Genomic DNA, 15,145 nt, shown 5'->3' with positions numbered 1-15,145 from the left:
GTGGGAGATTCGTAGAAGTTAATACACTTGCTCTTATTTATTTTATTTATTTTTTCTTAAGGAACAGCCAGATTCCTCATGCAGGTGAGAGTCTGCTTCCATGGTTCTGTTCACCTGCCTAAACATCCCCTCATTAGTTAAGGACATGGTCCTTCCATCCATGTCCATGTCCATGTTCCTCTCTTTCCATATCCATTCTCACCACTGCCTCTATGCCTTTGCCAGTAGCGGGTGTCTCAGAGAAGCCTTCTCTCTCTTTTCATCCAAACCTCTTCCTCTCTCGAAGCACAGCTCTGGTCTCTTCTCTCCTGGTGACCTCATCTTCCCCAACAGCTTCCAGTCACCACCTCTTGAGCATCAGAGAGTGACCGCTATGTCGAGGAAGACCACCTTGCCTCATGTGGCCACCATTAAAGGTCGAGGTGAAGGATCTATAGCTTTCTTTCCTTTTTGTTTCAAATGTTTGCATCTGGGGATTTCTACTAAACAGTGACAGCTGATGCTCATCCCTCACCTACTATATACTATCATCCCTCTTCGCCCAACAACTAACACTTCTTGCTCTAAAATGCTATTTCACAGAATTCAGTGTGCCTACGTAGCTCTTCCCTCCCCACCCCATCTAAGCCTCAGGGGCCATGTGATATTTGACTTTGTATCTCTGGACTTTAACAAACAGTCAGAAATAGGGTAGGCAAACTTAGCGAACACTGAGGGACGACTGAACCAGTGCAAGATTTTTGCGATAACGAACCTCCCTTCCCTCTCCTCGGCCAAATTCCCCACCTCATGAATGTCTATACATATGACCAAAGGTGAGGGTGGGCAGACATTCAGGCTTCCTCACTGTGTTCCTGAGACTCACACTTGAATCTCTGACATCGAAGGCCCACTTTGCAGAATCCTGATCACAGACACCCCTCCCTGTTTTCACAAGAGGTGGACAGCTGGGACATTTTTTCCTTCTTTTCTCCTGAGCACTCCTTCTATACATGCATTTTATTTTTTTCACCAGCCAATCTACAGGCTATTGTCCAAATGAAATGTCCCATAATGCCTCTGACCTCCAGGGACACGTTCTGCTTGCCCCAGACTATACATTTTAATCTCTCACCCATTCCATTGAGGACTTCATGCTGGCTTTCATTATTCTTCAAGTGGCTTTGTTTATTTGTTCTTTGTTTTGGGTTACTTTTTCTGCTCTGATTTTAAGAGCATTCTCCCTGACAGAGGCTACTTTCTCAGAAGGCACGCACCCAACCTGTCACTGTCTTTTTGAGAACACGACACGAGGCAAATAGCAAATCCTGTGGAATCCAACCAACCGCTACCTTCCCGCCTCCTCTTCCTCCAAGCTTAGCCTGGTGGCAAAGGCCAGAACCTGGGGAAATAACCCTGGCTGGGGATTTTCAAAAGGAAAAGACATCAGGTGACTTGAAGAGGAGAGGGTGGTAAGCAGAGGATGGAAACGCCAAGACAGAAAACCACCCCACCTGCCCCTTCAGCTCCTGATGAAAAGAGACCGAAGCCATTTGATTCACTTCAATTGCTCTCAGGGCCTGAAATGGCTCCCTCCCCGAGGCCTGTAGGAAAATTCAATTAAAGGGTCCATCTGCGAGGCAGCAGCTGAAGGGGAATGACTGTGGGGAGGCCCACGTTTTCATCAAAAAGACCCAGTGTCCTTCTAGAACGCCCCTCCCCTCTGTGCCCTGCCCCCCTTACTTATTAGGCCCAGCCCTCACCTCACCACTGCAATTCTGTCCAATTAGGCCGGCTCGGAGAAGCAGCTTTCATCTGCTCCTTTCAAATCCATGCATGTTAAAGACGTGGTATATGTCACAGACACGGGACTTGCTGGGAGAGAGTGAGAAAACCCACAAAAAGCCCACAGAGGTTGGGGATCGAAAGCCTCCTGGCCCAATTAATTCCATTGCAACAGCCGGCTCAGTGGTTGGCGTGCCTCAGTGCCTGAGTGCTGCAAGGGCCGCCAAGCCAAAAGGCAGGATGCACTTAAGGAAAAAAATCACCACGAGGGCGTGCGGGTGGCTCAGTGGGTTAAGCATCCAACTTTGGCTCAGGTCATGATCTTGTGGTCTGTGAGTTCAAATACCCTGCTGGGTTCTGTGGTGACAGATCGGAGCCTGGAGCCTGCTTTGGATTCTGTATCTCCCTGTCTCTCTCTCTTTGCCCTTCCCCAGCTTGCTCTCTCTCTATCTCAAAAAATAAATTACTTAAAAAAAAAAAAGGGAAAGGATCACCCCCAGGCAAACTTTCTGGGGTTCCATGAAAAGCAGAGAGGAAGGCAGAAGGGAAGAGTTAAATGGAGTGGCCTCTCAGAACAAGACTTGACCCTTTGGAGCCCTCTGAGGCTGGGGGCTCTAAACCCTGGGGTTTCTTCCCTGCCTTTGTGTTTTGGATGAGGGGACTGGGCCGTGCCACGGGCTACAGGCATGGTGGAGTTTGGTGGCCAAGGGGCAGGTGAGAACTCCACCGTCCCCTGGCCAAGTGCTATTCTGCCACTTAGCAGAGGCTTTCAGAACATGAAGGACGATGCATCTTCCAGGAACCTCATGCATCTTCCTTCTTCCCACACTTCCTTCCAAATAAGCAACGCTCATGCCAGGGTCTGTGGGGCAAGACTGAGCACAGACCCCACAAAGGCCTCTCAGCTCCACATCCAACAGTGTCCCCAAAGGACTCCTTGTTCATCTTGGGGTCTTCTTGGGCTTCTTCCCCTCCCCTTTCTGCAGCCTCGTGATTATTTTTGATTAGAGAACATAGGGACGAGGGCTGCTTGCTGCCTTCCTCTATCGACTCCAGTGAGAAGACCTGGAGTCATTCTGGTAAGAGAGAGAGTTGGCTTATTAACGCAGGCCCTGTGTGAGGCTGGCCACGTAAGGTCCCAGTGTGTGGCTGGGAAGTGGTTTTCTAGGACCGCCATAACAAAGTACCGCAGACCAGTGGCTTAAACAACAACAAGGAATTATCTCTCAGTTTTGGGGACGCAGCCAGAGTTCAAGGTGTCACAGCGGTTCTCCTGAGGCCACTCTCCTTGGCTTAAAGATGGCCACCTTCTCCGTGTGTCTTTTTGCAGACTTTTCTCTGTGCGTGTCTGTGTCCCAATCTCCCCCTTTTATGAGGACACCAGTCGTATGGGATGAGGGCCCACCCTACTCACTTCTTTATAACTTAATTACCTCTTTAAAGACACTGTCTCTCAATACGGACACATTCTGAGGTGGGGGGGTTAGGACTCCAACATAAGAACTTGGTGGCAGGGATGGAGGACTGAGTCCATAACGCATACTTTTGTAGTTCTGCCTAAAATTGATTTGTCATTGGCCAGGTTAATTATTTCATCTCAGGACTTTTAGGACTTTGAAGAGACATCAACTTTACAAAGGACTGGAACTCTCTCAGGGAAGCCCTTTGATAGTGGGTATCAGCGCACCCCTGCTTTATTAAGTGCAGCATAGAGTTTGGGACACAATGTATGGCTGTTATATACAATTGGACTGGAGAGCTTCCATTAAAGAGCAGCATTCATTCGGTCAGGACAGAGTCTGAAAGATCCATTTCCTACTCCGAAGTGGTTAGCACAGCTCACACGTACACACAAGTGGAGTAAATGGCCTTCCTCTCCGTTCCAGACTCTTACCCGTCAGGCCCCACCGACCTCACTTGACCCCCACCATTCTTGCAGTGTGGCCTTGCTTGACATTCCTGAATCCAAGCCTCTGTAAGTGTTGCTCCCTCTTCTGGAAATGCCCTTGGCCTTCTTAAACCATGGAGTATCATGGAAGGAAAGGAGAGGACAAATTAGTTTTACAAACATTCTCTGACTTCCCTACCGGGGGCAGTGGTGTTTATACAAATAGAAGCCATTGGATGCCGCTGGTTTGTGTTCTTTCCCCGCTCGCTGTCCCCTCCTCCCCACCCCCAGTCACAAATGACTCACTCTTGAGTGGAAAGACGCACATCACCACGCTGTAGATACATGTGCTGTGTGGTGCGTGTTCTTAGTCACCGTCTTCTGGGCACTGCTCTTCCCAGGGGTCTGAGTAAAGCTCTTCTGCTTCCAACTTCTTTTAAGAGCCCAAACCACACAAGCCTTCACTCAAATTAAACATGCTTGTCCATGTTTAATAGTTTCAATTAGATGGTGCACTGGACAGACCTGAACCCTTTTCTTCCTCTGGGAGTGTGAGTGCCCTAGGGATCCAGGGAACGCCTGGCTCATGCTTTCCTATGTGATCTCTCCTCTGGGTGAGGGCGTGTGTGAAGACAGACCTCTGACGACCGTGAGCTTCTGCGTCTTGCTCACCCCACTCCTCCTACACCCTGGGCCTCAGGCTCCCTGGAGCTGGGCTCCTTTTGTGAGACAGGGCAGTAAAATAGCTAAACACGTAGGGTGTCTTTCAGACTGTCTGGGTTCAAACTTGATTCTACACCTTTTAATTGCCTGACCTTACTCGTTCACTAACCTCCCCAGACCTCCGTTGCTTGTCTGTAAGATGGGGATCATGAGAACCACCCACTTCGTGTAAGAACAGAGCATGTGTTCTACATATGCTCATTGTTATTGTACAATGTACAGTAACATTCGAAACTCCTGGGTCTCAAGTGACTTCAAGACCTTTGGAATCTCAACACATCATGATTTGGAATGTTTGGGGATAGGATCCGGAAAGAAGCAGCCTTCAAAGCTGTCTGATGTCATTTTCTATTCATTTACCTTTGAGCAAAGCAAGTCAAGAAACCCTTTCCCCTCGTAAGAGCAGATATGTACCTTCAGCTCTGCTTTCAGGAAACAGCCAAGAGCCCCACGCACAGCAAGCATCTTAGCAGAGCTTACTGAGATTTTAGTTATTCGGTTCTTTGTTGAATCCTTTGGGAAGTTTTGCATGAGTGAGACACCAAGTGGCTTGTGATGGGAGGCGAGGGGCAGAGAGGAGAGAGGGGTTGTGTGGTTATGTGACTTGTATGAGACAAGGACACCCAGGAGAAGCATGACCTGTGTTCCTCACACAATACCTGATGAGGGGAGGGGACGGGAGCTGAAGGAGCTATTTGCATGCAAGTCTGCACGCTCTGGAAACAGCCCGAAGTTGGGAGGGAAGCCATTCTTGCCACTTTTGCACAGGCTCTGGTAATGTTCTCGCTGCTCAGAGGTGATCAGCTATGAGGACATGAGGACACGGCAGCCTGATGAGGACATTAGTCATCCAGCGATGGTCATGGTGTGGTGGGTGGGGACAGCCCCGTGAGATGCACAGCCTGGGAGGCAGGCAGAACAGACAGGCTGGCTCATAAGGGACGCCCAGGGCTATGTGGTGAGCGTGAGGTAGTCTCAGATAAAACCCTGCCACGTTGGGCTTTAAGCAGGTCGGAGTTCTCAGTTAGCAGAACCTAACATGTTTTTTTTTTTTTTTTTTAATATATATATATATTTTTACAAATAGTTTATTGTCAAATTAGTTTCCACATAACACTCAGTGCTCAATTTTTAAAATATTTTTATTTATTTCTAGGAGAGAGAGAGAGAGAGACAGCGTGAGCAGAGGAGGGTCAGAGAGAGAGGGAGATACAGACTCCGAAATAGGCTCCAGGCTCCGAGCTGGCAGTCAGCACAGAGCCCGACGCGGGGCCTGAACCCACGAACCGCGAGATCATGACCTAAGCGAAAGTCAGACGCTTAACCGCCTAAGCCACCCAGGTGCCCCGAACCTAACATGTTTTAAACCTAGAAACACTGGCTTCCTACAGACCCTTGAGTTACATGTGTTTCTGGTGACGCCATTTTTTCCTTCAACCTCCACATCAGGGGCCTGTCCAGGAGTGGGTCACCTGTTATGACTGAGAATCTAGAATAAGAAGAAAAGGGAAAGGGTATGCTGGTTGCTTACTTCATCACCCCAAGAACGCCATTCCCAAGTGCTTCTTTGGGTGTGTGTCTGTGAGCCTGACCTTCTGTGTCCATCATTCTGCTCTTGGCTAATCTTTGCTCCTTCCCTCTGGAGAATTAGAACAAAGGATGCATCAAAGGTAAGGAGGTGGGGCTCTCACTGCCATTTAGGGCCAGCATTTTACCTGATCAAAAATGATCAGGTAAGACACAGAGCTCTCATATCTTTCCCTCCACCATTTTGGGTTATCTACAAAATGGCCTTACAAGGCAATGGGTAATGAAAATATACTACTAAATCTCAAATGTACTTGACCTATGGTTCTGTAATCTTGTGTTCAACCTCCATCCACCAATTCTACTCTTAACTTTCAAATCAGTCATTTCAGGAAACACAGAGTGAGCACCTGCTGCATGCCAGGAGCCGTGTTAAACTGGTTTTTATTGTTTTGTCTTTTGGGTCTTTTTGTTTTGTTTTTGCTTTTTAGCAAGCAATTTATTTAACTAAAGTTGAGTTTCTCCGTCCGTAGCTGCCACTGTGGTCTACCCAGCAGAAGTCTGAATATACACATTGTGGTGGAGAGGTAGGTATTGAGCTTATAAAATAGAGGGAAAACCTACACACATAAAACAAGAGATCTGGATTGCCTGTGGTAAGTTCATGGGCCCCCGAGTAAGTGAAAGTTAACGGTGTTTTCTTTTTTTATTTTAATTTTTTAAAAATGTTTATTTTTGAGAGAGAGAGAGCACAAGCAGGGGAGGGACACACAGAGAGAGGAAGACACAGAATCTGAAGCAGGCTCCAGGCTCTGAGCTGCTGGCACAGACCCCGACGTGGGGCTTGAACCCCCTGACCATATGACCTCAACTGAAGTCAGATGCTTAACCAACGGAGCCACCTAGGCACCCTTCTTCTTCTTCTTCTTCTTCTTCTTCTTCTTCTTCTTCTTCTTCTTCTTCTTTCTTCTCCTTTCAAATGTTTATTTATTTTTGAGAGAGAGAGAGTGAGTGGGGGAGGGCCAGAGAGAGAGACAGGGACAGTAAGTCTGGGATAGCATTATGTCTGAAAAACAATGTACACACCTTAATTAAAAAGTACTTCCTTGCTAAAAAATGCTAAACATCATCTGAGCTTTCAATGAGTCTCACTCACCGATCACAGATCCCCATAACAAACGTAATATTAATGAAAAAGTTCAAAATATCGCAAGGATAACTAAGCCATGATAACAGACCTGCAGTGAGAAAATATCGTTGGAAAAACGGAGCTGACAGACTTGCTCAATGCAAGGCTGCCACGAACCTTCAACCGGTGAATAAAAAATGCACTGTCTGCAAAGCGCAATAAAGCAGAGCGCAATGAAATGAGGTAAGTCTGTATTTGGGTCAACAAGGAGCCTGGACATCTGGGACACTTACAAAGTGACCCAAAGATTGTGTGCGTTTGCTTGGTTTGTTGTGTTTGGATGACCGTATAACACCTGCTTCAGGTGTTCGGAATGAGACTTTCGCTAAGTGCTGCTAGACATTTCCTCTCAGGGAGGGATTCATAAAACTGGCCTGACAAATTTGGAGGAAACTCTTTCTCCTCTTGGGTTTATCCAGCAATAATCCCTCAGCCGGCCTTGAAAACGACCAACTCAAAGAAGAGGCACACACTTGGGCACTGCTGAATTCTGGCCCTTGGATCTGTTTCTCTCTTACTTGTGAAAAAGGTACAAAGTTAACAGGCTGCCATCGGAAGACAATTCTGCACAGGTCACTCCCATTTCTGCATGTTCTGTAAACAGAGGCGCTCACAGATTTTGTCTCAGAGTCATTTCAAAGACGTTTGCAGAGCAGACAGCCGCAGAAGATGGAGGTGGTGTCTCGTCCCCAAACTAAAGGCAAATCCATCCAGGAAAAGAAAGATAATGTCTCCCACCCCCCACCCCCCACCCCAGGGCAGAGACCAGGATGCTGACAGCCTGTTACAAAAGATTCAGATTCCTGAAACCAATATTACACTATATGTTAACTAACTAGAATTTAAATAAAAACTACAAAATAAAATACAAAATAAAAGAGAAGAGGCAGATTTTCGCGGTTGAAAGTCCGCTCCTCCAATGCCATCCACGGTGTGAGCAGGCATCATGTGGCCCCCTGCACCTTATCCTGGGGGAACTGGGGCTCGGGGAACCGCACGAGAAAATGATGATCCCCTGGCTATCAGCAGCGGTGTGAGAAAAACCCGCTCTCCCTCTGACTCGGCGGTCTCATGCCTTCTGCCAGGCTCCAGGAATCTGTCGCAGGCTACCTGGCTCATTTGCAGGTAGAGTAAAATCTCAGCCTTCTTGTGGTTCCTGACAGCTACAAGTCAAAACTGTGTCTCTGGCATGTTCTGTTGCAGTCAAATCGCACCTCGATTTTAACAGTTGGCCAGAGGGGATGCTCATGGGCTAAGAGCATTCACTTTGAGTCCAAGTCTCAGCACCGGTGGGCATGTTCTTATTCCTCACGCAGAAAGAAGCCAGGCACTTGGCTGCAGAGATAAGAAGTAAATGGCCTGGGTGGGGGGTTAGCTCCAGCTAACCCAAGCTCTAGCCCACCCTGTCTGATTTGCCCTCTGCCATCTTGCTTTGCTTCTTTTTTTTTAATTAAAAAAAGTTTTAATTTATTTAAATACGTATTATTTAAATAAATATTATTAAATAAATAAAGGGGCAGAGAGATGGAGAGACTCTCAAGCGGGCTCTGTGGGGTCAGTGCAGAGTCTGATGTGGGGCTCGAACTCACGAAACTGTGAGATCATGGCCTGAGCCCAAATCAAGAGTCGTACACTTAACTGACTGAGCCCCCCAGGTGCCCCAATCTTGCTTTTTTTCTGATCAAACTTAATGCCACTCCTCACTTGGGTTCCACTGTTCTCCTTCACTAGGTGTGCGGGAAAGCAGCTCGCTGAGGGAATACAGCACTGAGGCCACGAGTAGAATTTTTAATTCGTGCTACAACTTCTGTAGTTTTATTGTTCTGTATACCTGTGAACGTAATACATGATGATTGTAAAAAAGTTATGATTGAGAAAAATCACAAGAAGAGTAACATGGAATGTTCATCATCATACTCCATAGGAAGTACCGTGAACATTTTGATTACATCTTTCTAGGCATTTTTCTATACATATACATATTGCATTTTTCTTTTAGGTTTGTTTTCTTCACTTTCTTGGTCTTTTTCTAAATATAACTTTCGTTTTTCTTTGAACAGCATAGTGAGGATATCTTCTCATTTAACAGTTTAAAATTTGACATTATTTTTTAATGTTATTTATTATTTTTGAACGAGAGACCAAGTATGGCAGGAGAGGGGCAGAGAGAAAGGGAGAAACAGAATCCGAAGCAGGCTCCAGGCTCTGAGCTATCACCACAGAGCCCGGTGTGGGGCTGGAACTCACAAACTGTGAGATCATGACCTGAGCCAAAGTCTGACACTTAACTGACTGGGCCACCCAGGCGCCCTGAACATGACATTATTTTTAATGAATATGTAATGTAGACATATCCTTATTTATTTAACCAATGTCATTTATGTGGAAATGGAAGTTGCTCCTCATTTTCAATATCATAAATAATGCTTTTATGGCCTTCTCTGTGTGTGTGTGTCCCTGTCTCTCTCTCTCTCTCTCTCATCTATCTATCTATCTATCTATCTATCTATCTATCTATCTATCTATCATCTACCTACCTACCTATCTACCTATCTATCCACACTAGTTTCAATGTTTCCTTAGGATTTATTTGCAGGAATGGAACTACACAGTCAATTGCATCCAAATTTTTCCTTGCTTCAAGTTTGTTTTTCTTCTACTCCAATAATCTTTCTTTCTGATTACAAGGTTGTGATGATTTGTCTGGAGGAAACAAATACGTGTATTTCCTCATTCTTGGCTAGGTTTTGTTTGGTTAAAAGTGTAGAAACAAGCTCATATTAACTTATGAAATGAAGAAAGTATTAGCAGGATCCCAATCTACTCCTCAGACCTGACAAAAAGACATATCTGAGCTTTAGAAAAAAAACAGAAGGGAGAGGTCCAATGCCATGAGACTTTTCTAACCTTACATCTCTGTTCCTCTTGATTTTGGATGACTGGCTCCTTTTACAAGTGGTAAACATGCAAACAAATGGTCCCCAAGGTTTGCATTGGATTGCCGCAGGTTTGAAAATCCTGGGGAAGGAGCTCATTGGCCTTGCTTGATTCCACCACCCATCCCTGGCCCAATCAACGCTGGCATGGGGTCAGTCACAGTGCTCTAACACGGCAGATCCTGTGACAACTATAGGGATCAGGGAGGGAGATATTCTCAGAAAAAGCCTGCTGGGCAGACAACTTCTTGGGTATCTGTTAAATCTTCTCTGGACATGTGCCAAACTAAGATGTAGTTGAACATCAGGGGCACCTGAGTGGATTAGTAGGTTGAGCGTCCAACTCTTGATTTTGGCTCAGGTCATGAACTCATGGTTTGTGAGATCAAGCCCCAGGTCAGGTTCTGTGCTTATAGCACGGAGCCTGCTTAGGATTCTCTCTCTCCCTCTGCTCTCTCTCTCTCTTTCTTTCTCTCTCAAAAATTTAAAAAACATTTTTAGTTAAAGATCTATTTACATATCTTTCCCTGACCACCTTTCTCAAATTGTATTCCACTTTTCAAGGGAAAAATTTTAAGTGAGAAATTTAAAAAGCCACCTCTGAGACTATAGCAGAATGAGATAAGAGAAAGTGTAGGGAGGAACATTATAGTTATGAAATAACATGTATAGGTGTGTATGGAATAACACATATAGTTACATGTATCAAATAACTCTTTTCTTCCTTTTCAAGGATGTCACCTGCCAGTCTTCCTCAAGAAAAATCTCACTCCACTCTAGTCAGTGAACAAACCTTGTTCATCCTACCTCTATATCCTTATTATAGAAAGTAATTTGTCCCCTCTTTTCTGGAGAGTTCATGGGTTTGGGGATTATAAAGACCTAAACTTTACTCCCAGTTCTGTCACTTAACTGGGCACCCTTGGCTGGTGCTTATATACCCTAAACCCATTTCATGAACTGAACATATCAAGGGTCTTGCCCTTTCCCTCGTTATTTGTTCCAGATTGCTGAAACTCACTTCCCCTCTTCCGCCTCACTGTGATGGTGTTCCTGTCTCCACCACTCGAATCTATTCAACACCTGGCATCTCTGTTACTCATTTAGAAGCTAAAGTTTATTGCTTTCCCTCCAGGGTAATGGTAAAAATATTTAACAGCCGGGACTTCATGGTCACTGACCAATTACAATGGCCAGGGTGGTGATGGACAGGATTCTGGAGGAAACTGCAAATCCCAGAGTTGGGGAGAGGTCCAGAGCCCAGGGAAGGAGCCAGGAACACCGAGGAAGGGGAGAAGGCCTGCAGGACACTCGAGGCAGTTCAGAGGGAAGTAATTCAATAATTTAACAACCAGTATAATGATAACTGTTTAAACAAACATGAGTTCTATTGATTTCTTGTGAGTATGTTATTTTTCTTTCCATTTGGACTGGAAATTCCTTGAGGTCTAAAAGCATGTCTGTAGGGGCGCCTGGGTGGCTTAGTCAGTTAAGCGTCCAACTTTGGCTCAGGTTATAATCTCCCAGTTCATGGGTTCGAGTCCCACGTCCAGCTCCACGCTATCAGTGTAGGATTCTCTCTCTCTACCCTTCCCCCACCCACTTTTTTTTTCTCTCTATCTCTCAAAATAAGTAAAACTTAAAAGATAAAAGTATGTCTGAAATTTCTTGATGCCCTATATCCAGCCCACAGTCATCCTTAGAGTAAGGATGGTATTTAAGAGCCACATCATTCAGAAGTCAGTTTGGGGAAAACACTTGGTGCTCAGAGATGGGCGGTACCTGACTAAGAAAGTCAGAACTTAAGGGGCTCCTGGGTGGCTCAGTCAGTTAAGTGTCTGACTTCCGTTCAGATCATGATCTTACAGTTGGTGAGTTTGAACCTCACGTTGGGCTCTCTGCTGTCTGTACAAAGCCCTCTTTGGATCTTTTGTCCCTCTCTCTCTCTGCCCCCCTCCCCTGGTTCTGCCTCTCTCCTTCTCTCTCTCAATAAGTAAATAAATAAACCAGGAAGGAAGGAAGGAAGGAAGAGATCAGAACTTAAGATCGACTCTTCCCATACAAAACACCTATAAGGGTTAATTTTTTTATTCCCTTCGAGACCTGGGCATTTGTGGGACCGACTACCTGAGCGGCGACTCATTTCCGAACACCTGAAATGTGAAAAACCTGGCGGGGTTGCTTCTTTAATGCAGAATCAGACTCTGAGGAGTTTTACTATTACTATTCTGGTAGAAAGTTGAATGAATTGCTAGTGCCCAGAAGTAACCATCGCACATTCTATTCCCTGTTTTTCCCCACTTGTGGTGGTGAGTCATGTCATGGAGGAAGGGAGAAAGGTGTGCTTGGAATAGAAACCTGTCATGCAATGTGGAGATCGGGAATGCATCCTTTATATATGAACTGTGGTTTCAGGAAATAGTTGAAAGAGGGTCAGTGGCGCTTCCAGTATAGTATGGGAAGTGGATTACACTTTGATGTAGCTAACATGACTTTCTCAGCTGCCTCAGCTCTAAAAGTAAGACGGTGGACTCCATTTCAGTGATCTGTTGCCATGTCGCCAACCACCTCCAAAGCCAGTGCTTTACATGGACAACCTTTTATTTATTCATAAGTCTGCAGTTGAGCTGGGCTTAGCTGGGTGGTTCTTCTGCCGGTCTGTCTGCTGTTCACTTGTGTAGATAGATGCCATCTTCTGGAAGCCCAGCTAAGGCTGGGCAGCCGGAGATGACCTTCTGCACACGTCAGCAAGGATGCCTCAGTTCTGTCTCATGTTGTCATTCCAGCAGGATATTCTGAGCTTTTCACATGGCCCAACACCTAAGCACTTATCAAGCCTGGTGACATACATGGTGAGCAATGCATCGTGTTTGCTGATGTCTCGTTGGCTACAGCAAGGTCCGTGACTGAGCCCAGAGTCAACATGGAAGGCAATTACACAGGGTGGAAGTCATGGAGGCTATGAGTGTCACAATCTATCACAGGCTACATCATCTCTAAGGTTCTTTCTGCCCCAACATTCTGGCTTCCTGGGGATGTGAGTTCTCATTTTCAAATATCAAATTTGGAAACATACTACCTGAGCGCAAGCAGCCTGAAAAATCCCTACTATTACCAAGATGACAAAATGGGATTGATTTTTCCTTTCCATTCATATTAGCACTTTAAAAAATATGAAATCTTTGGCTCTTTCAACTTGCGCTATCTATTCATTTTTGTTCAATGTCACTTGTGCAAAACCATAGCAGGAAGTGAAGGGTTAAAGAATGAAGTCGGAACCTGTGTGTTTAACAAATGTTTGCCCATTATGCTGTATGCAAAGTGTATTAACAAAATTAGAGAATCTATTTTCTCATGCATGATAGCAAGCCGAACTCAGGCATATGCTTGTCCTCTCTCCCCAAATCTTATTGAACTTACAAAAAAACATGTTTTAAAGTAAGAAAACTAGAAGTTCATAGGGAAACAAGAACAGGAACACTCAAGTAGAAAGGAGGTAGGATTCGATCAGAGTTTCTCCAACTCAGCACTACTGATATTTTGTACTGGATAATTCTTGGCTGTGGGGACTGTCCTGTGCATTTCAGGATGTTCATGAGCCCTTCTGGCCTCTACCCCCCTGCCCTCATGGGAGGATTATAAAGTTGCCCCCAGTTAAGAATCACTTGATTATTTGGATTAGGAGAATTGGAGTCCAGATCACATGCAAGAAGAGGCTGCTTCAGAGGTAAGAGATTTCAGAAATCACAGTCAACTACAGCCAGAGCAGGCGTGATCTTGCAGGTGATGTACAAGGGGAGGAGCGAAAGAAGGCCTATCTTCAGAGCAGCTGGTGCAATCACAGCCTTCTCGCTCACGGCCCCCAGAGGTTGGCTAGCTTCAAGGGAATTGCTCCCAAACCATACCCCCAGAGCTACTATTCAGATAAATTGAAGGATCTGAGTGGGAGCACATCTAGTTTAGAGGCGGAGGCTGTGGAGCAAAGCTGATACTCAAATGTTCACAACAGCATGGAGGGGAAAACATGGAACAGCAACTCTGCTCAGAAGTGAAATGAAGACCCCAGCACACCAAAGCCTTCTTGCCTGGAAATGGCGAAGCCGCTAGTCTATACCAGCTTCCTACCATGTGTTGCTCATTTCCACCAAAGCCCTCCAATTCAGGGGAAAGACTTACTGAGGAAAGGAAGAGTAAATGAAATGCAATCCAATCACTGATACTGTTGCATTTATTAATTCGTTCATGAGGAAGAATGGTCAGTAGGATTATCACACATTTGATGACACCAACCAACACTGTATACAAAAGAGAAAAAAGAGAAATGTAAATGATTACTAATAAAAAGGGTTTAAAATTTTTTTAATGTTTTATTTATTTCTGAGAGAGAGAGAGGGAGACAGACAGTGTGAGCAGGGGAGGGGCAGAAAGAGAGGGAGACACAGAATCCGAAGCAGGCTCCAGGCTCTGAGCTGTCAGCACAGAGCCCAACGCGGGGCTCGAACCCATGAACCGTGAGATCATGATCTGAGCCGAAGTCGGACGCTTAACCGACTGAGCCACCCAGGCTCCCCAAAAGGGTTTGTGTTTTTACTTTATTAATAATCAGATGAATGCAAATGAGAACTTCTCTTTTTACCTATTACAGAGGCAAAAATTAAAGAGTGATAAAATCCACTATAGGTAAATCCATGAAGAAATAGGGGTGCCTGGGTGGCTCAATCGGTTAAGCGTCCAACTTCAGCTGAAGACATGATCCCAAGGCTTGTGAGTTCGAGCCCTGCGTCAGGCTCTGTGCTGACAACTCAGAGTCTGGAGCCTGTTTCAGATTCTCTGTCTCCCTCTCTCTCTGCCCCTCCAGTTTGCACTCTGTGTCTCTCTGTCTCTCAAAAATAAATAAATATTACACAAAAAAAGTATGAAGAAATAGACTCTCTCAGATACTGTCAATGAGAAGGCAAAGTCCCTTAAAAAGTTAATTTGAAAGTACCCATCAATGGATGCTTGGGTGGCTCAGTCAGTTGAGTGTCCAACTCTTGGTTTCAACTCAGGTCATGGTCCTTGGGTTGTGAGATTGAGCCTCGAGCTGGGCTCTCCTCTGGACATGGAGTCTGCTTAAAG

At 45.5% G+C, this 15,145-nt stretch overlaps 1 long non-coding RNA gene across 3 annotated transcripts in view; it reads left to right on the top strand.

The window, feature by feature from the left end:
* Nucleotides 1-14,293, top strand: part of LOC120231670 — an 80,007-nt gene extending 65,714 nt beyond the window's left edge. For 2 of the 3 annotated variants that reach the window (XR_005528377.1, XR_005528380.1), the window contains 3 exons: nt 6,436-6,489; nt 12,814-13,064; nt 14,037-14,293. This is a non-coding gene — a long non-coding RNA (uncharacterized LOC120231670). The remainder of the gene's footprint in view (nt 1-6,435; nt 6,490-12,813; nt 13,065-14,036) is intronic. The other variant, XR_005528378.1, reaches the window with a different exon arrangement.
* Nucleotides 14,294-15,145: the final 852 nt, after the last annotated feature.

This window comes from Hyaena hyaena, unplaced genomic scaffold (assembly GCF_003009895.1).
Source record: "Hyaena hyaena isolate Hyena2069 unplaced genomic scaffold, ASM300989v1 scaffold_60, whole genome shotgun sequence".
In the NCBI taxonomy this organism is placed as follows: domain Eukaryota; kingdom Metazoa; phylum Chordata; class Mammalia; order Carnivora; family Hyaenidae; genus Hyaena; species Hyaena hyaena.
Note: the sequence above shows the minus strand (reverse complement) of the source record. Positions and strands in the feature narration are given on the sequence as shown.